The sequence below is a fragment of the Phacochoerus africanus genome, chromosome 15 (genome assembly GCF_016906955.1).
Source record: "Phacochoerus africanus isolate WHEZ1 chromosome 15, ROS_Pafr_v1, whole genome shotgun sequence".
Taxonomy (NCBI): Eukaryota; Metazoa; Chordata; class Mammalia; order Artiodactyla; family Suidae; genus Phacochoerus; species Phacochoerus africanus.
In genome coordinates, this window is record NC_062558.1 from 81,904,068 (window position 1) to 81,924,858 (window position 20,791).

Here is a 20,791-nt window from a genome sequence, read left to right on the forward strand (position 1 = left end):
AGACGTCTGGGTGCACTGATCCCTGCTTTCACTCGGGGGCTGTGTCTCTACTACTTCCAGATGTTTACACAGCTGCTTGGATTACTTAACTGCCTTGACATCATACACCTTGATATTTCCTCTACACAAAACAGCTCAGATGGGAAAGAGACTGGCTATTGAGAGCCCGAGCTCTGCAGAACTAACCAAAATAACATTCCAGCTCACCAAGGAGAATCTGAGTGCCTTTGCTTGCATGCAGTGGCCCCACGCAATTGCACAGGCCTCAGTTCCCCATCTGCTAATTGAAGGGGTGGGTCTGGACTGCTTTAGAATTTCTTTGGGTGCAGAGGATTTAGCTGAAATGGCCTCATTTGATAGATTTTGATCCTGAGTCCTGGGATTGGGAATTGATTTTATTCAACTGATAACTAATTATAGAGCACCCGCAATAGGCCAAGAACCAGGGTAAGACTAGACAGACACAAAGATAGAAAGCCAATCATGTTAGCAAGTGTCCCTAGTGATTCCTGTGTGTCAGGTTCTGTGCGAAGCCCTTGGTGGCAAGTGACTCTTTTTAGCCTCATAACAGTTTCAGGAAATCTATATTTTTGCTCGGCTTTATAGGTAAAGTGACTGATGCTTAGAGATGTTAACTAATTCACCAAGGTCACAAAATTTGGTGTATCCAAGGATATCAACCCACACATGACTGATTCCATAACCCACACAGCTAAGTATCACTATATTTTGTTCCCCAAACATTTCCTACCCACACTCACCCTCTAGTCCAAAAAGAGACAAGAGTAAACATTTGCACCACTAGAAGTTGGCAAGTGCCACAACCAAGCCAGACATCAAGTGCTAGGAGGGCTCAGGCTGTTTGGGAAAGGCTGCCTGGAAAAACGGGCCATTTGGGCTGGGTTTTGAAGGCTGACTAAGAGTCTGTCTGGCAGAGGGAACTTGCGGGAGGGCATGCACTGCCACTAGCTGATGATGGTGTCAGGTCCTGACACATTCAATGCTTCCTGCATACTGCTGCTTTCATAGCCTTATCATTTGAAGAATGATCCAGGGGGTTCTGGGTCTAGATGTCACTCTGTGGCCAAGAGTGGCTTCTTGGCACAGCCTCTCCCAGCCTGTCACATCTAGGGTGGTGCTGTGGCCCCTGGCACCCAGCAGAGCACAGTGTGTATTTGCTGGACAAATAAACATTTCATCTAGCAGGACCCATTCCCCAAGCAGCACTATCAGCAGCAGCAGCAGCAGCAGCAGCAGCATAAACAACTAAATTTGTTGAGCGTGGTGTGCCAGGCACTGTGTTAAGTCTTTTTCATGCATCATCTTATTTAATCCATCCAAAGCCACGGTCTTGAGTAAAGGACGATGATTTTCCATACTTTACACATCAGATTAAATAACTCGTCTGGGGTCACACAATGAGCAAGTGATGGAGCCAGGATCATGCCCAGCCTGTGAGGCTTCAAAGGCCATGGCTTTAACCCCTCTGCCATCAGGTTCCCTTTGTCATGGCCTCGCCACCCTCTCGGTTCCCGAGCGAGAAAGGCTGTTGCAAGCAGGCCTCATGTGCCACAAACCTCCAAGCACATCCTGCCCCTTTGTCCTCTGACATCTGTTTATCATTTCCCCGCTCCGGAGCCGGCCGGGCCCTGCCTCCTGCCTCGCCGTGATTCAGATGTCAGGGAGGATGGAAGCCAGAGCCTGCTGTCTGAGCGTCTGAACTGGCAGAGAGCAGGATGGCCTGGTGCACACTCGAGTTTGTTTTGTCAGCCTGCAGCACAGCGTTTGTCGGAAACAAGGACTCGGGAGTGCCACCCAAGCCTCCCCAGGCTTCTTGCTCTGGCTTCCCAGACAGTCCTCCACTGTCACCCCCAGCTCCAGGGAAGGTGACAGACGGGGCACCTGGCTTCCTGCCCCTCCTCACCCACCCTGCTTTCCTCCACTCTCAGATACCACTGCCTCCCCTGCCCCCATTCTGCTAGGAGCCTCCACCAGGACAGAATTCCTCTTTCCCTTTTGAGCAAGAACAGGAACAGCTCTGGAAATTTCTGAAAGCAGCATTTTTTTTTTTTTTTCCAAAGCGTGTTCTCTAAGACATTGGCCCTGAGAGATGCTCTGAAGAAAAAAAAAAAAAAAGAAGAAGTTTGGGGAGATGCAGCATACTCTGCCCTGCTTTTGCAGGGTCCCAGGGCCCACTGGGATGAAGGCACTGAGAAGGCCTGCAGCATTTCCCAAAGTATGCTTTATCCTCAGAGCACTTGTTCCAAATGGGAGAACAGACTCCAAGGCTGGAGGGGAGATCAGGCTCAGGCAGGAGGCACCTCCTCCAATAGCCCATTCACTCACCAGCAGGAGAGCCCTTCCCTGTGCACTTATGCATGGAGCCCTTCCCACACCGCTATGTGCTGAGGGCTTCCCTCGGTGACTACACCTCTTACCTGTCCGGGAGTCCCTGATTCACTCAGCATCCCCAGAATGGACCACTCCTGGAAGTTCCCAGGCCGAGAACAAGACCAGCTACAGAGAGGCGGGAACAGACTCTGAGGAAGGAGGCTGTACTTATGCAGAGCCGCTTCAGACCACAGGAGGTCCAATCACTGAAGCAGCACAGGAGCAGCCTGCGCAAGGCCAGGTGGGCTGACTACAGGGGGAGTTGAGCCACGGAGGGAGGCTGGCTCCTTCCTCTCTTTCAATTCTAGGACGCAGGAATGCCCTTGGGGAAACATGAGTGGCCTTGGCTGGGCCCTCCAGAAGCAAACCCCTGTGACAGCACCCACCCACTTTACTGAGATGGGCTTACCTGTCTGGTTCTCCAGACAGATGGGACCCCACGCCAGATGTTCCATCTGTGGATCTGTCCCCAGTGCCCATGTACATCTATTCCACGACAGGAACTAGATGCAGATTTATTGAATATGTGTTAGATTTGGGTCAGTCAGTAGCTGCTACAGGTTGGGTTCCCCAGAAAGCAGGCTCTGAGCTAGAAATTAGAGATTAGTGTTCTGATCATCCAGACCTATGGGATAATGGCAGAAAGCAGGCATGGCCAAAGGAGAAATCAGGGTTCGATGAAGTCATGGCCTCAGCTGGCCCCATGGGAAAGCGCTGAAGCTGGTGGCCCCCCACAGGGGTCCTGCATTTAGACAAAGTGGCTGGGCCTCTGGAGGTGGGATTCCCTGGGGAGAAGGCATGACCTTGACAATGCAGGGCTCTCTCTCTCTCTCTCTCTCTCTCTCTCTCTCTCTCTCTCTCGCCCTCTCTCCCTCACTCGCTTTTTTATTTATTTATTTTTTCTTTTTAGGGCCATACCCGCAGCATTTGGAAGTTCCCAGACTAGAGGTCGAATTGCAGCTGCAGGTGCTGGCCTACACCACAGCCACAGCCACATGGGATCTGAGCCACATCTGCGACCTACACCACAGCTCACAGCAACGCCAGATCCTTAACCCACTGATCGAGGCCAGGGATCCAACCTGAGTCCTCATGGATACTAGTTGGGCTCATTACCGCTGAGCCATGATGGGAATGCTGCAGTTCTCTTTAGACTCCTAAAGAGGGCTGACCATGGAGCCCTTATCAGCTGACAGCCTTCCCAGCATCTGGAGGAGAAAGTCCTGTGGTCCTGCAGGGGAGTCCTGGGTGCCCAGGTCAGATCGCAGCAGTCCATACTGCCGACCCCACCCCCAGCTTTGCCACCCACTGATCTGGGCCTTTCTTCTCCTCTTGGTCCCTCTGTCCAGGCCAGCTCTCACCTTCCCTCTTTCAGTTTTCCTTAGTGCAGGCCAGGGGCTCCTCCAAGGGGCAACCCTTGCCTGGGGGCTGGAGCAGGACATGGTCCCAGTCTGTGTTCAACCTGGTACTCTAGGAACCTGGAACAAAGAGAGCCTCAGACTGCTCCTGTGGGATACCCCACCTGGGCTCCCCTTGACCGTATGCAGAAGGAGCATTTGAGATGCCCCCCATCAGGTCCTGATCTCTGGACTACGGACTCTGACTCTCAGTACATGTTGTGCCTGCACCCTTATGCCTGGAGGAGTACCAGCTCTTCCCTGCCTCCCCTGCTACCTGTCCTGGACATAGCCCAGAAGCCCTGCCGTGAACCAGGAGGGCAAGCACCCAACCCCACTGCAGCTGTCACTGAAGAGCATCTTTGAGGAGGGGAGAAATAGGGCTTTATGGGACTGTGGCTCAAGTTTTGGGACAGGAACAGTTGTGTGCATTTATGTAGGCTCCCCCAGCATCCATTTCTTCTGTAAATGAGAGGCACAGAGGAGACCCTTGATAACTGTTTGTGGGGCACATTGGGAGGGTATGGCATGGACAGTGCTGCTGGGCAACACCAAGCCAGCAAGTGTCAGACCAGGGCTGGGATTGGAGCGAGCAGACAGCGCTGTGGTTAAGAACGAGGGCACAGCCCGCCAGGTCCTCATCCAACACACACCAGCCAGGTGACGTCCACAACTTGCCACACCTTCTGCTGTTCGTGTCCTCTTTGTGAAGCTGGGATGATGGGGCTCCGCTCAGGGTGCTCCCCCCCGGGGGTGGAGTTAGAGCATACACTCAGCATGTGGATGATCACTACTCTGCTCAGTCCTGCCGGGCTCCATGTCCACAGATCATTTCAGCGCCCCACATGGCCGGCCCCTCCGCTCTGGAAGGAATATTCTCAAATCCTATTGTGAATACACTTGCAGTGCTTTCTTTGGCTTGGAGTCCGAGCTGGTCCCTCCTGCATGGAGCTCTCGGAGAAGCCGGTGAGGTTCCTGGTGGGGGGAGGAGAAATGGATTGTTCAGGCGGGGGCTTTCCCCTGCTGTTCTCTGAGCTGGCTGGGGGCCCCATTAGTGAATCAGCCCAGTCTTTCCCCAGCAGGAGAGGACACCAGGCCTCCAAGGATGGCCTGGAGCTGTGGGAGTGGCCAGCTCTTAATGGAAGGGGATGGCAACCCCAATCACTGTCCATTAGCAGCATCTGCTCTGACCCCCGCTGCCCCCTGCGGAGCAGACCTTGCCATCTCCCAGTGTCCCATCTTCACAGACGGTGAATTTTCCTGGCCCCGTCCTCCTCGTTAGCACTGAAGGAGATTCTCATGTCTCAGAAGGACTTGGCTGCAAGGCACAAGGGGGCTTTCTCAGCAGGCTGGTGGGAAGATAGGAAGGACATTGAGTACGCAGTGGCTGGTCTTCCCAGGGAGTAACTGTTAGTCAGTACACAGTGGCCCCAGCCAAGGGTAGACATGCAGTAGCTGGGATCTTCGGCTAGTGGGGATGGATGGAGTTTGGGAGGCCGCAGCTCCATGGTTTTGGGGCTGACAGTGGCTGGAGGAGTCCGTTCAGTTCCAGACGGGGCCCCGATGAGCAAGGGACGTGGAACAAAGACAGTTCTCAGAGCGGGCGTGCTTGGGAACTAGGGTATTAGGAATGCTGACAAGGGCTGGCTGCGGGGTAGGGCTGCAGGCACGGGGCAGGGTGGGGTAGAAGTTGGGGTGGGGGCTCTCATTCCAACCATAATCCAGGGAGGGGCCTAGCTGTAGCTCCTGGGCAGGACCACAGGGGTGAAGGAGGGAGAAGTTCACACCCCAGCACAAGGCATAGGAAAACATCAGTGAGACCTTTTATATTCACTAATCAAATTGCACCATTTCAATGCTTCAACCTTCCAGTGATGTCCTGCACCTTGTGCCCTGGCAGGTTCTTCCCCCCACCTTTCATCACCTTGCTCTCCTCCCTGTGGTCTCGCCACTGCCAGTTCCCCTCAATTCCTCTCAACACTCTAAACATCTTTCCCTACCCCAGGGCCTTTGCACTTGTTGCTCTATTTGGCAGAGAAGCTCTAGCTGCCTCAGGCTTTGATACCAGCCCCCACCCCATCCTTCTCAAAGTCTTGTCTGAGTATCAACTCCAGGGAAGAATCACCCCTGCCCACCTTATCTAAAATTATCTGGAATTCCCATTGTGGCTCAGTGGTAACAAACCCAGCTAGTATCCATGAGGATGTGGGTTCCATCCCTGGCCTCGCTCAGTCGGTTAAGAACCCAGTGTTGCCATGGGCTGTGGTGTGGGTCACAGATGCGGTTTGGATCCTGCATTGCTGTGGCTGTGGCGTAGGCTGGTAGCCGTAACTCTGATTCAACCCCAGCCTCAGAACTTCCATATGCCGCGGGTGCCGCCCTAAAAAGCAACAAAATGAAAACAAAATAATCTACACCTTCTGTCCCACTATCCTCTGTTTTAGCATCCTGTTCTTTTTTTCCTTTGGGCTTCTTATCCTAATTTGTACTTATCTTGTGTAGTTGGTAATTCACCTGCGCATGCGCTGTCGCTACCTCCAGCGGAAAAACTCCAGGAGGGTAGGGAACCACCTCCCTCCCGCACTTGCCATTATTGCTGGCCCCAAACATTCAGGAAGCCCTCAGTAAATGTCAGCTGTTACTTCTACTGTTTTATTACTGCCGTGGTGGTTGTTACTGTAGGCCTGCAATAAATATCGCTTGAACATTGAACGAATAGCAAGAGTCACTCCAGGCCCCACTGGCCTGGGGTCTTTGAGCTTTGACGTCAGACGAGCTGTCGGCCCTGGGCAGGCTGGGAAGTCCTCACTGCCCACTGCTGCCCTCAGTCCTTTCCGGGGCCCATCTCGGCTGAGGCAGCGAGGCACGCCAGTCCCCGGCCAGGGATCACTCGGGCTCCATCCTACCTCTCGTGGGCTTGCCCGGCTGCTGGAGTCGACCCGGTGATTTGCTCCCAGCACTTGTACTGTCATCTCTTCACCGTGAACTGTATTTAAAATGTAAATAAAAAAAGGCTTTTAGGAGATTTAACTGTTTCCCTTGGTATTTAAATTATTCAATTATAACTAAAGCTATTAAAATACAGTTAATTAAAATTGTTAGATTGTTTTCCTTTGCACTGATCACAGCATTGCCCGACTTCTCCCTCTAGCTGTTTAATTCCTATTAAAAATGATAATGCCTCGCTTTATTCATAAATGCAGCCACCTTCCCGCACATTCTTCAAGTGATCTCCTCAGAACAAACCGCGCTGTTTTCTTTTCTTCTAGCAGCGAAGCGGAAATTCTGCTGTAGTCTTTAGAGGTTTAATCAGCAGTAAAAGGACTCAAAATTTAAACATTAGCATTACCGAGTCACAACAAATAATACAAACCCCTGTAAAAAACTGTCTAATTCTGATGCAACATAATGTCATTAGAGACCAAAGGCGAACCCTGAAGTTTAATAAAAGGTGGGACCTGAATAAAGGTTTCATAACTCACAACATAAAATTACTGGATCCACACGTTAAATATTTTATTTGAAAGGTTTCACGGCATTTCTAGTGGGAATAGCTCTGTGGTGGAAGCACAGATGGGTAAGTGCTGCTGGAACAAGAAAAAGAAAAAAAAAATGAAGGAAGGAGGAAGAGAAGGCTTCTAGGACCAGTTTATATCTTGTTGAGTTTGGCATGGTTAAGATGACGCCCCCTGAGGAACTAACTGGTTTTAGTGTTTAAGTTCCCGGGCCATGTGTTCACACAACAATAATGGCTGTTCCAGGTAAGGGTGGCGAAGGTGGCGAAGGCACTTAGCTTTTCAGAACGTGGCGGGTGCCACCTCCGGCAATTGGAGTGACTTGTGAGCCACATGTGGGAGTGGTGGCGGTGGGGGGTCATCCCAGTCCCCACGATCAGGAGGGGAAGGCGTGGTGCAGAGATGCACTCAATTCAGCCGGGCCCAGCTGACGAGGAACCTCTGTGTACTGCAGTGGGGTGTGTAACAGCATCCAGCCTTTCGGCTCACAGCCCCCTCCCCACTCCCCGTGACCTGCATAAGCTGTACATGGATCCAGTTCAGACCATGCTGGTCCTGAAAAAAACATCCTTTGAGGATGAGGAGAGGCACAAGGGACGCTTGGTGCTGTGACAGGCTGAGAAGGTCTCCACTGGCCAAGGGAGGGAGAAGCAGGAGGGAAGGTTAAGGCAGGGAGGCAGGAAGGAGCTGGCAGGTCTGGGACACTGGGGTGTTTGTTAGATGTGGAGCGTAGGCTGGAGGGATGTGGAAGGATGTGGTAGGAAAGACCAAATTTAGGAACTTGATCAAGAAAGGCCTTGCAGATTATCCTTGAGAGTTTTCACTTTACTCTGATAATTGCCAATAACCAAAACCCATCAAAGGCTTATACTGGTCACAGAACTGAACACAGGGGAGGAACTTAAGGGTTGTTGAGCAAACACATCACGTCTGAGGGTTAGGACCTGAAGCATCCTGTGTACTGACTGCCTGTGGAAAAGCTCGAGCATGGGCTGCTGAGCAGGTGGGTGCCCCATCTGAAGGGTGGGTTCTGCTCATCAGAGCCATGGGACAAATACCTTGGCCTGCAAGCACCCCAGGCTCTTATGTGGCCCTCCAGTCTTCATCCTGGGCCCATCCACTTGCATGCTTTCTGTTCAGGACGTGACTGTTCGCCTCTGGGCGAACAGCCTCTGGGCTGTAGGGGCAAGTCCCTGAGGTCTTGCCCCAGAAGGTTGCAGTGCCCCCAGAAAAGCAGGAGAGGGAATGGCAGGGGGATAAGAGCAACACCACTGGTCACTAGGAAAATGCAAGCGAAAACCACAAGGAGACATCACTACAGGTCCACTGGAAGGGCTCTAATGGAAAAGACTGGCAATACCAAGTCAGTCCATACCAAGGAAAGAATGTGGAGAAACAGGAAGCCTCGTGCACTACTGGGGGGTACAGCTGCTTTGGAAAATAGTTGGGCAATTTCTTAAACAGTTAACACACACCCACCATATATATGATCTAGGCATTCTGTTGAATCAAAAGCAATGCCCACCCAAAGAACTGGGACACAAATCATGGCTGCTTGATTCCTGACTGCCCAAAACTGAAAACAACCAGTGTCCAACAGCAGGGGAATGAATAGACAAACTGGTTTATCCGTTAGATGAAATACTACTTAGCTATGAAAAGGAATGAATTTGGATGCCTGCTACAACATGGTTGGCTGTCAAAGAAATTATGTACGAGAGAAGCCAGCAAAAAGGAGTACATACAACATAATAACGTTTATATAAAATTCTAGGAGATGCAAATCAACCCATAGTTCACCACATTTTGTCTCATTCACTTTATTATTCTCCCTTTCTCATTTTCTCCCTCTCTCCCTCCACGCACCCCCTCCCTCATCTATTTAAGGGTACACTGGGGACATTGTTCCTATTAGTCTTAAACTTCTCCTACATTTTCATAGTATAGTTATTAAACTCAGGAAACTTAACCTCCATAGAAAACTATTATCTGATCTGGATTCCTCATAACATCCTTTATAGCTCTCCTTCATGCCCCCAAGGACCATACACTGTGCTCAGCCGTATCTCTAGCCTCCTCTGACCTAAGTTTGAATCCTGACTCCATCACGTACTGGTCCTGGGACTTTGGGTGTTCACATCTGCAATCCCTGAACTACATAAGCTCAACCTGACATCCACTCTCTGGAGCTTGGGAGAGAGTGAATGAGAGGATGTCTGGGCAGTGTCTTCAGCACAGGGCTGCACACCAGAAGCATTTGGGGAGTGAATTATAGTAAAACAGCCCAATGCACCATGGGCTGTTTGTCATGGACCCTTTGCAAAGACCTGGGGTGCACAGACTTGGTGCATATCCATCTTGGCCAGGGCCCTAGCCGCATATTCCTCCTGCCTAACCTCTCCCTGCCTACCCCTTGTCATCAACAGCTGTCACGCTGACCCAGAGCAATGAGCTCTTCTAAACAGCTCATCAAGGCAGCTCATCAAAAGGAGGCAAGAAGGTTGCAATTTGGACTTTTCAACAGCTTCTATTGATGACACTTTCCTTCTTCTATTGGAAAAAAAAAAAAAAGTGCTTCTTCCCTTTCGCCTTCCTACTGCCTATTCTTCAATTCTGCAGGAAGTTTAGTCTCAGCAGTGAAGGGGCCACCAACCTAGGACTGTTTCTAGGCATCCATCCTGCCCTTCCAGGGCCCCCTGTGCAGATGGGAATGCCTGGCCCACCTCCCTGGCCATGCCTGGAGGAGCAGGGCCAAGATCTGCTGCCTGTGAGCTGGCCTGGGGTGAAAGCTTTGCCCTTTGGGGGGTGATGGTGGTGAGCTCAACCATCAGCTCACCTCTCTTGGACATTTTTAATGTTATGAGAGAGTTGGCAGGTTAGCATATGTAACAGACATGGAAAGACCCCAGACTGATAGACACAGGACAGCTCGGCAGCGGAGCCTTAAGCAAAGGGAGGACCTCTGGAGGGGCAATGTGGCGGGCTGGTGGCAGCTGGAAGAGCAGAGTGATAGAGGAGCTGAGAGGTGCCAGGAAGAGAAGCAGAGGGTACCCACACGTGATGGCGAGGGGTGAGGACCCCCAACTTCCTGGTCCCAGTGGCCCTGCTGGGCTTCCCTTGTATTTTTATACTGCTCCATTTCATTCACTTACTAGAGGTGCCTAGGTGGCAAATGACCACAATTGGGTGGCTTGAAGTAACAGTTCTCAACAGTTCTAGAGGCCAGATGTCTGAAATCAGGGTGTTGGCAGGATTGGTTCCTTCTGGAAGCTCTGAAAGTCCATTCCAGATGCAAACTATTGCCTTTGGAATGGATAAGCAATGAGATCCTGCTGTATAGCACTGGGAACTATATATACTCACATGTGATGGAACATGATGGAAGATAATGTGATAAAAAAATGTATATATGTATGTGTGACTGGGTCACTTTGCTGTATAGTAGAAAATTGACAGACCACTGAAAACCAACTGTAATGGAAAAAAATAAAAATCACTAAATAAATAAAAGTAAGCAATGACCTTGGAAAAAAAAAAAGTCCATTCCAGATACTCTCCTAGATTCTGTGATGCCAGAAACCCCTGGCATTCCTTGGCTTGTAAACCCATCATTGCAGCTTTTGCCTTTGTCTTCACAGGACCTTCTCCCCTGTGTCTATGTGTCTTCTCCTTTCTGTCTCCCATAACGACACTTGTCATTGGACTAAGGGTCCACCCTCCTCCAGGATGAGGTCATCTCTCCCTTACTCTAATTATGTCTGCTGAGATCCTTATTCCAAGAAATGTCCCATTCTGAGGCTCCAAGTGGATTTAATTTGGGAGGGGCGAGGGGAGTGGCTTCCAGTACACGGGTGTCAGGAATGGAGATTCTGGTCTTCACTATGGTTCCCAGAATCCTTACCATAAAACACCAAGGCGCAAGCGTGTTTGCATGAATAGCGTGAATAGCAAATACCTTGAATCTTTGAGAACCCCATTTTTTTGAAGAACGATAAATCTCCTGGGAAGGAAGTCTTGCCTTTTTCCATGTGTCAAAGTATCTCTGTGGTCTCTGAGCCTCACTCTTCCCAACCTCGGCTTTTATTGCAATGGCCTTGCTGGTCCAAGGTTGTGAAGCTGATAGAGAAAAGATGAGGAAGGAAGGGTTGGGCAGAGACAAGTCAGGGGTATCTTTGGTAACTGAACGGTGGCATGTGGGTTGTGGATGATGCTGAGACCCCAGAGCAAACAGGGAGGCAGGGAGGGGTAGTGACAGGAGAAGGATACCAGCTGGGCTTCTCCCCAGCCTTGACTGCTCTGAGCCTCGGTGCCCTCACCTATAAACTCAATTTCATCAATGCCAGCTGAGTAGCTACTAGGTGCCTGAACCACACCGGGTGGAGAGGATCTGGCAGTGAGGAGCACTATCTCTCAGCTTGACAAGTTTCCAGTGCGGTACAAGAGGGAATGGGTGCAGGAAGGACCAAGGGGACCATTAGCTGGTAAGGAATACAACAGCCTTGGGTACAAGCTCCATGGGAACATGGGCAGCCAGGTGGGCAGGGGACCCCTGAAGTCAATGATGCTGAACTGGGTCTTAAAGAAGCCTAAGGGTTGGTCAGCAAGACGGAAGAGACCAGAGGTCCAGCCTAGGCTCATGGCATGAGCAGAGGTATGGCCCCAGAAGAGGTTGGTGTATTCAGAAAGCTCATCATCACCTCCAAGGGAAACTGCAAGGAAAGGGGCTTGTAGAGAGGGGTAGCTGTCCTTGAACGCATGGGAGTTGGGACTTTAGTGGGGCCACTGGAGGCTGTGACACCATCTGTAGGCTGAACAAATTTTCGGTACAGAAAGATTACTCAGCAAGGGGGCACAGGAGGGTGCGGGCTGGGAGCAGGAGACAGTGAGACGCTATTGCAACAATCCCGGGAGAAATTGAAAGGGCAGTGGTCATGCAACGGAGAAGAAGGGGTGGAACGCAGGAAGCATTTGAGGGGCCACATGCACGGGGCTGGGTGACCTCATATCAGCCTTCTTCGCCGGCCTGTCTGCGGGTCAGGGGAGATAATGGATGCGATGCACTCTGAAAACTGCAGAGTACCACGTCAGGGCACGGCGGCGGCTGGTTTCGGTTGGATGCTGTTCAGGCTTTCATGAAGCAAAGCCTCTCTCCTCCTCCCTTGCTGGGCTCCGATGATGCTTTCTTTTGCCTGTAAGCAAGGGAGAGAGGGGAGGTGAAAAACAGAGACATTAAGTGCCAAAGCTTATGTTAATACAGCATTAAGGTTGAAAATGTAATCTCCTAGGAGTCAGGAAATTCCGAACCAGGGGTTTCCATGGCAACCCAGCCACACTGCTCCTCTGTCCATTCGGGCCCTGTTTTCCTTGTTAAATATGATCCTGTCGTATATTATATTTTATCGAGCTAAATGTGTTACCCACAGCATGCAGAGCTCCAGTCAGCAGCAGCACAGAGCTGCAGGAAATGTGTGTGTGTGTGTGTGTGTGCGCATGTGTGTGGCGTGTGTGTTGTGCGTGGCAGGGATAGACCTTCCGAATCCTGGTATAACACAGCCACATCTTAGGTCCTTGTATCTAATACATGGAAGGTAATTTCATTAAGAGTAGCTCCTGTGAAAATAAATGAGCAACAACACAGCGGTCTTGTGCTGGGGCGGGGGGTGGGCAGGGTGAGGTCTCTCAGGGTGCCCATCCCTCCTGGAGGGACACCGTCATGTCCCTGACAGCCTTCTCTCAGCCCCCCCTGGGCCCCAAGGGCAGGGCCATCACTGCCACCCCGGGCTCCCTCCTGGATGGAGTTCTGAGGAGGTGGATTGGAATTACCTGGTCCAGTGGTTCCTCACACGCGCCAGCCAATTGAAGCTCATCTGTCACTGTTCGTTAGCGTCCCAGGGTGCACTGGGCACCAGCACACAGATGCAGAAAGGAAATTCGATTCTCTTCCAAACGCTCTCTCCCACTAAGGCAGCACAATGGACAAAAAAGCTTCCTCAGTGGCAGCAGAGATGTTAGGAAGGAGGAGGGAAATGGCTTGTCAGGGAGGGCAGCTCGGTGGTGGAATGTGTGACAGAGAAACATCTGTAGGTTAATGTGGTGGAAAGAGCATGGAACGTTAGGATCAGGCTGCCCAGGGCTCGGCTGTCCCCAGCCATGTGGTCTTCAGCAAGTCTCTGTATTTCCCTTTGTCTTAGTTTTTTCATCTGCAAAATTGGGATAAAATTACCATTAACCTCACACAGGCTTGTTGAAGGATTAAATGGGATAATTGATGCAAAAGCTCACTGTAAACGACTAAATCCCCACACAAATGTTATTCTTACAGGGAGCTCTAGAAAACCATGCTGGGCTCTAACTTAGGCAGTGGGTTCTAGATAGTCTATGGGTGGTCTGAGGATTCTACAATGGGTTCTATCTAACTGATCGATCTAGAATAGGGGTTGGCAAATGTGTTCTGTAAACAGTCAGATGGTAAATATCTTAGGCTTTGAGGGCCGCGCTGTGACTGGTCCACTCTGCCATCGTTGCTCAAAAGCAGACAATGATGATACATAAACGAACGGCCGTGGCTGCATGCCAATAAAACTTTATTAACAAAAACAGGATGTAAGCTGGAATCGGCCCATAAACTGTAGTTTGGCAGCCCCTGATCTATAATTGCCTTTGTAGGAAGCTGTGCTCTTTTTGTGAATACTGCTTTTCTGCTCCGAATTTAAATCTCCTCCTTCCATCCTCCACCACCTGGCCCACCCACCTCCCACCCACTCAAACACATACTTAGTTCTTTGGCCAACTTCTTAATCTCCTAGAATCAGAGTCCCCTTCTCCAAGAGCAAATAGCAATAGTCTCTTGGCCCTTGTCTGCTTGCCTTGTAGGAGGTGGGAAGCTAGGGCAGCCAGCTCTGTCACCCCAGGCCCTAGCTCCTGGTATATGTTCAGGGGATATTTGCAGAATGGAGAAAGGGAAAAGCGCAGCATCCCAAGGACCTGGAACATTGTCATTCTCTCAGGAGGTCTGCTAACTGAGGTGGTTTCAAAAAATTAGGTCTGGCATCAGTCTTACATTGTGAGCTGCTCCATCAGAGAGCTTCTAGAACAATCTGAAAGCAGAATCACCCTTGCAAGCCCAGGCCAGCATATATGCTTACCTTAAGAGCCCAGGGTCCGAGCCGCTGTCGCTGCAGGCAGGCTGGAGCCCTGGGTGGCAGGTCAGATAGGCAGGAGTAGGTCTGGCTGTAGTGGGAAGGTGACTCCCCACCCCTCTGGGATCATGACAGTGCAGGAGCACCACATGCTGCTCTCAGGGAGCCTCAGCCTCCACCAGCCCAGACAAGCAACATGGTATGTGGAAGCTTCCAGAAATGTAGCAGCCCTTTCCACTTTCACATTTGCAAGCTTTCTTCCTTTTGGCCCCATCCTGGGCTGAGCACACAGGCAGGATGGAGTTGTGTAACCCACCTCTGAGTCACACTTCTCCCGGCACAGCATTTGCTTTCTGCCCAGCTTTCCCAGGACAGCCAGACAGGCGACTATAGTTCCAAAGTCAGAGCTGGGTCATGGGCTCTTCTGTGCCCAGTACACCAGCTAAGATGTCAGCATTTCATTGCAATGATAGCGGAATATATATGTGAGTGGGTGCTCACGTTCTGTGGGGGACACATGTACGTGCATTGTGCGTGCGTGTTCCCATGTGGCATCCATGTGTCCTCAGCGCTGGCTTGAGTGCTGCATAGGTGTGTGACTGGTGCACATATGTGTGCGTGTGTGCATGTTAGGCACATGCTTTTGTGTACATGTGAGGCTGTGTAGTTCCCACACGTGCCTGGGACTGTCTGCTGGTTGGGCATGTGCTTTTTTCTGGGTCTGTGCACGGCTTTAATTTAGGACTCTACCTCTCCAGGAGGACACGATTGCTTCCATTCTCCGGCCTCAGCAGATGAATATTTTATGACTTGCTTTTTGCCCTGGCATCAGGCAGCTTTCCTGTGAAAAGCCAGTGCCTGACACACTTCAGGGAGGCGGAGATGGGGACTCTGATGTCGAAGCCGCAGCAAGAAAATCACCCCCTTCCTCCTGTGATGAAGCCCCAGGAGGGCTCACAGATGCTGCCTATTAGTGTCATTAGAAACTGATGAATCAGCCCTTTCTCCCCTCTCCCCTGACAGCCTTCTCTCTAAATACAAAGCCAGCACACCCATTTCACAGGAGGTGAGTGGGAGCTCCCTCCTGCTCCTCCTAAAGCCGGCCCCAAGCAGTTTCATTTTTCCCGTGGAGGAGGATGCTACGTCCTGGGAGCAGAAGGTCACTGCACAAGCCAGACCACAGGCAGAAGTTCCTGACTTTTCCATGCCCTGGGTATGGGGGTGAGGCAGCCACATTGAGGAAGTGCCAGGCAACGCTGGAGCCACAAGGCCACAGAGACAGCATCTCCCAGCACAGCTCCCTGCTGGCCCCCAGGCTTGGAGTGACCCAGCCCCGTGTGGCTCTGCAGCTGGGCTCCCAGAAGCAGGCCCTAAGACAAGGATTTGGGTGCAAGCAGTTTTTCTAGGAGGTGACTCCAGCCTGGGGGCACAGTGGGGACACAGGAAACAGGACAGTGACTACAGATAAGCAAATTAAGCACGAAGTGGTGAATAGGTGTGTCTCTGGCTCGCTCCCCCGGGGAGCTGTCTGTGAGGTTGAGGAACTGAAGGGTATACCCACCAACTCTTACTTCATCGGGCAGGCGTGGCTGCCCTACCAGCACAACTGGCCCCCTCTGCCGTAGAGCCAGGGGCCAGGGGGATAGGGCTCTGCCGCGCCCCAGAGGGGCAAGGGGCCTGGCCCACACCTCCAGGTGGCAGTGCAAACTTGGGCCCTGGACCTCTCTCGGTGGCTACCTCGCATCCTGTCTGGTTCTCAGGTGGTGGGAGGCGCTCTCCAGGCTGCCCTCTGCAGAAGGCAGAAACGAGATTCCACGCTGGGCCTGTGGGGCAGGGAACATTCAACCAGCCTTGGCCCTGAGACCCCGCGGAAGGCCTCTGAGCCAGAGCTGCTGGGATGGGGATGTGGCCGTACCTGAGGCCCCAGAGCTCTGGAGCCAGGTGCTCCACACACGGGTTTACTCTTTCCAAAGAGTCTGGAGAGTCAGCGCGAGGAAGATGGACAGGGCTTCAAACAAGAGGATTATGGAGACAAACACAATAATGAGAGCAAGACAGGAAGCCCTTCCCGAGTCTCCCCGCCCCGCCTGCCCTCTTCCCACCCATGAACCCCAAGAGCCCTTTATTTGCGACTTTCTTACAGTCCTTAAACAGAACTGCTCTTAACTGCTAAACTCTACCCGCAATGGGAGCGAATCCCCACTGTAATTGTTCCGGCACTCAGGCCTTGCATTTAGCACACGTTATTTTCTGCAATCTCCACAAGGCAAAACATCAGGTACAGCTACCTGCATTTTACAGAGAACGAAACAGAGGTTCTGAGAGGGGCCGGTTCTCACCTCCAGTCACCCTGCTCAGAAGGAACAGAGATTTGTCAGGCCTACTGCCTGGGGAGTGGCTCTCAACACCTTCGCCATCTGTTTCCTACTGGTCAGTGAGCTCCTGGTGGGACAGATCCTGACCCCTTCATCTCCAAATTCCTCAGGGAACCTGGAACCTTGTCCACTGTGGGCTGCTCTTAAATAGAGCGTGCTTTCATCTTCTCAATTGTCTGTCTAATCAAGAATTTCTGTGCCTTGGCAGACATCCTTTGGAAGGGCCTGTAAGCAGTTCCACCCTCTGGCTTCGATCCACCCCCAGTGGCCTTCCCTACTACCCTTCCCAAAGAGGAGAGTGTGGGTCTGCTCTCGTGGAAGCAGGCAGGCACTGGAGTCAGACAGACCAGGGTTTAACATTCACTTCCACGTGACCCAGCTGTGTGGTCCTGAGCAGGTTACTTAGCCTCTCTGAACCTCTGCGTTCTCCAGTGGGGGTGTCTACCTTCCCCCAGGAACACTATGAGGCTGGAATTCAAAACAGCCAGGCCAGCCCTCTTGCCTGACCTCCAGGATGCTCTTAGCCATTTTGGATTCCACCCTGACAAGAGGTTTCTGGAGGCAGGCAGAGGCATTTATTAGTCTCTGTCTTGGCCACACCCATCCCCGGACCTAGGCCTGCATGGACACGTGGTAGATGGTGGTGCCACTGAGCTGTCCTCAGTGCCCTGGTGTTTATAAGTTCTTGCCTGAACACACAGGCTGCAACCAGAGAACTGACAAGTTTGGGTTTTGCAGCCAGGACTCCAGCCTGTGTGTGCGGCTCTTTGAAAGCACAGCCGTTCCCTTCTTCCCCTTTGTTTTTCTTTGGCCACTCTCCTTGGTCCCACACCTACAGTCAAAGGTGGCTGGAACAGAGTCCCCAGTCTGTGTTGAATAAGAGCTCCGGGCAGGGGGAAGAGGCTGGAGGGCCCACAGGCAGGCCAGCTGTCAAGATGCTAGGCCTGCATCCAGCTCCTTGGCTGCCACAGGGCCACACCCTGCCACCCATCCCTGACCTCTCTTGCTGGCGTTGCTCTCTTGGGGTGAAGGTACCACTTTACAGCCACCAGAGCTCTGAGCTGGGGCTTCCATGGCCAGCCATGCCTCCTCCACCAGCATGGCTTTCTTCCTGACCTCATCTCCCAGCACGTCAGGGTGGTCCCTCTGCTGCCTTTCAGTCCTCTCCCTCCCCGTCCTCTGTGTTTGGAGATGCTCATCACGACTCTGAGTGTTTTGGTGCCACCGTGCTTTTCTCTTTGCCCAGTCTCCTTGGATAAAATCCTTGTTTCTAGTCTGTACCATCCCAACAGTGGTCAGTGATTCTGCTCTGAGTCTGGCTGGTCCATGGGCCATAGATAAATCTCTGAGGAGCGCACACCATCCGTACATCAGGACCTTCCTGCCTTGTAACTGCCCCGCATCCTGCCAGAACTCCGCTTGTCCCCTTGCTCCTTCTCCCTCTACCACGTCTGGGTGGAGTGGGCGCCACCGAGCCCAGTTCTGCCCTGTCCACCCACTCCTCCCATAGCTGGGGGCTCACGTGCCAAGCCTGGCACCGGTGGCAGGCGCCATGGAGGGCAGACGACTAGCTGGGGGATGAAAACCTCCATTCAGGACAATATCAAATCCCTGGCTCCGGACAGAGAGACAGGTTTGCTCCCGGTCCGAGACATCGCCTGCAAAGCGAAAGCTGATACCAAGTGAGAAGCGTCTGGTTAAAGCGGGCTCTGTTCTTTTCACCTGGCAGGCCAAGCACAGCAGCTCACTTGTGCCTCTGAAATCCTAACTGGCTCCTGGCTGGGAGCTTTGGGAACTGCTTGGGAGACATGAGGCAGAGTGTGCCAGGTGTGCGCCCAGCCAAATCCCCACTCCGTCAGGGCCAGGACTGGAGAGGAGGGGCCTGGATGGGGGACCACACCTATGACATGTGGTCACTGTCAGGATGAGGCTGGACCACATGCTCCCACAGCCCTACTGCCCCTCAATTGCCTTTTTCTTTCCCCTGGACTCCTTTCCAAGTGTATGCTACCAGATTGGTACAAAGGAATCATACAATGTGGGTATGGAAGGCCCTGAGTAACACCTTCACTTTCTTTCTCAACTTTTTAGGGTCATAACTCTCTTATAAAACTGTTGAAAGCTATAGACTCTCCCCCAAGAAAAACGTGTACCCCCAAATTGAGCATATACGCATCCAGTATTCACAGACCCCTCTAGCCCCCTCAGCAAGCCCCACAGAGTCTATGTTAAGAGTATTTTCCAGAGTTCCTGTCATGGCTCAGTGGTTAACGAATCCGACTAGGAACCATGAGGTTGCAGGTTCGGTCCCTGCCCTTGTTCAGTGGGTTCAGGATCCGGCGTTGCCGTGAGCTATGGTGTATGTTACAGACACAGCTCGGATCCCGCGTTGCTGTGTCTCTGGTGTAGGCCAGTGGCTATAGCTCCAATTAGACCCCTAGCCTGGGAACCTCCAGATGCCGTGGGAGTGGCCCTAGAAAAAGGCAAAAAGACAAAAAAAAAAAAAAAAGTACTTTCCAATGACTCCTTCAATGGTTGGGAAAACAAAGGCCAAATAGGGCAATCCTCACTTTCCCAGGGATAACATAGCATGTTGCTGGCAGAGATTTGATGATATTTAACATGTATTTTGTTAAAAATAAGTATGACTCTGCACAGACTATACTTCACAAATAGGAAATATCAAACGCAGAGAAGCCAGTGGGTTTGCACAACATTATTAGTTTTTCCTCCCCAGATCCCTTTTCTCCTTCTTCCACAATGGAAGAAGTTTTAATTGGGCATATGGCAGCCTGCAATTCCCAGCACCCCTTACAATTCTGTACGGTATTACCTCTAAGTTTGGCTAATGGCAGATTTCTAAGTCCTATCTTTGAAAAGAAGGTGCACACCCCACCCTCTTCCTCCTCTGCCTCATTTTACCAGGTGGAATGCAGATGTGACAATGGGAGTTGGAGCAGCCATTCTGGGCCATATGATCAAGGTTGGGTATTGAAGATGGTAGAGCAACAAGATGGAAGGAGTTTGGGTCTTTGATGATCATGGAACCACCATACCAGCCTGAGACTGCCTACCTGATCTTTCACCACAATTTTGGCCACAGTTATTTTGAGTTTCTCTGTCATGGCATTAAAATCAAAACTTTAACTAATAACCTAAGACACTAGAACATCAGTAGATCCCACTTTCCCTCTCACCCTGGTGGTCTCAAGTTCTCCCGATGGGCATTACCATCTCTTTCCTCTTCTCCTCCACCCATTACCACTGTTCTATTCCAGGCCATCTCCCTCTCACCTCTGGCCTCTGAACCACTCCCGAGACCTCCTGGCTGGTCCTTCTGTCATGCAGTCCATCCGGTCCAAAGCAGCTTTTCTGAAATGCACACTCTACTCTTCAGCTCTTCAATAACCCCTTGTTCCCAACCTCTACTCCTCTCTAACCCAGCCCTCAGTCTGCCTTGCCAGCCCTACCTATGGCCACTTAGTTTATGTACTTTCTGCTCCCCAAACAGGGAGTTGCCTGCCCTTTCTCAAGCACCCTGCCACCTCAAAAGCTTTCCCACCATCTCCTAGGCAGCCTGCTGTGTTCATCTTTCAAGGCTCACCTCCTTGGCCAACCCCCCTGGCCCTTCCTCCCACAGGTCCCTCACCACCTTGTTCACACCTCCATTCCAACCTGTAACTCGTGTCACCAACATTGTCCATCCCCCTGCATGACTGTCACTGCCGGAGTGCCGGAATGACCTCCTAGATCCCAAGGTGCCCACCATCAAGAGGCTCTGCTCAAGGAGCCGATGAAGAGAAGTGTATTTTTGCCAGAGTAAGAACTAGAACTCAGCTTTCTTTACACCTCTCTCAGGGCCCATCCTAATTTGTTGGGCTCTATCCCAGTGAGAAATTTTCTCCTTCCTTCCTGCCCTCCTTCTTGCCTTTATTTCCTCTTTCTGCAAGCAGAAGCACAGAGCCCTCACAATG

The 20,791-nt window shown here is 51.6% G+C and overlaps 1 long non-coding RNA gene across 1 annotated transcript; it reads right to left on the reverse strand.

Moving 5' to 3' along the window:
- Positions 1-6,419: 6,419 nt before the first annotated feature.
- Positions 6,420-14,031, reverse strand: LOC125116833 (uncharacterized). Its single transcript, XR_007132433.1, has 3 exons — positions 13,127-14,031; positions 11,259-12,492; positions 6,420-6,774 (listed from the first exon to the last, which is right to left on the reverse strand). It is a non-coding gene; the product is annotated as an uncharacterized LOC125116833 (long non-coding RNA).
- Between the last annotated feature and the right edge of the window lie 6,760 nt (positions 14,032-20,791).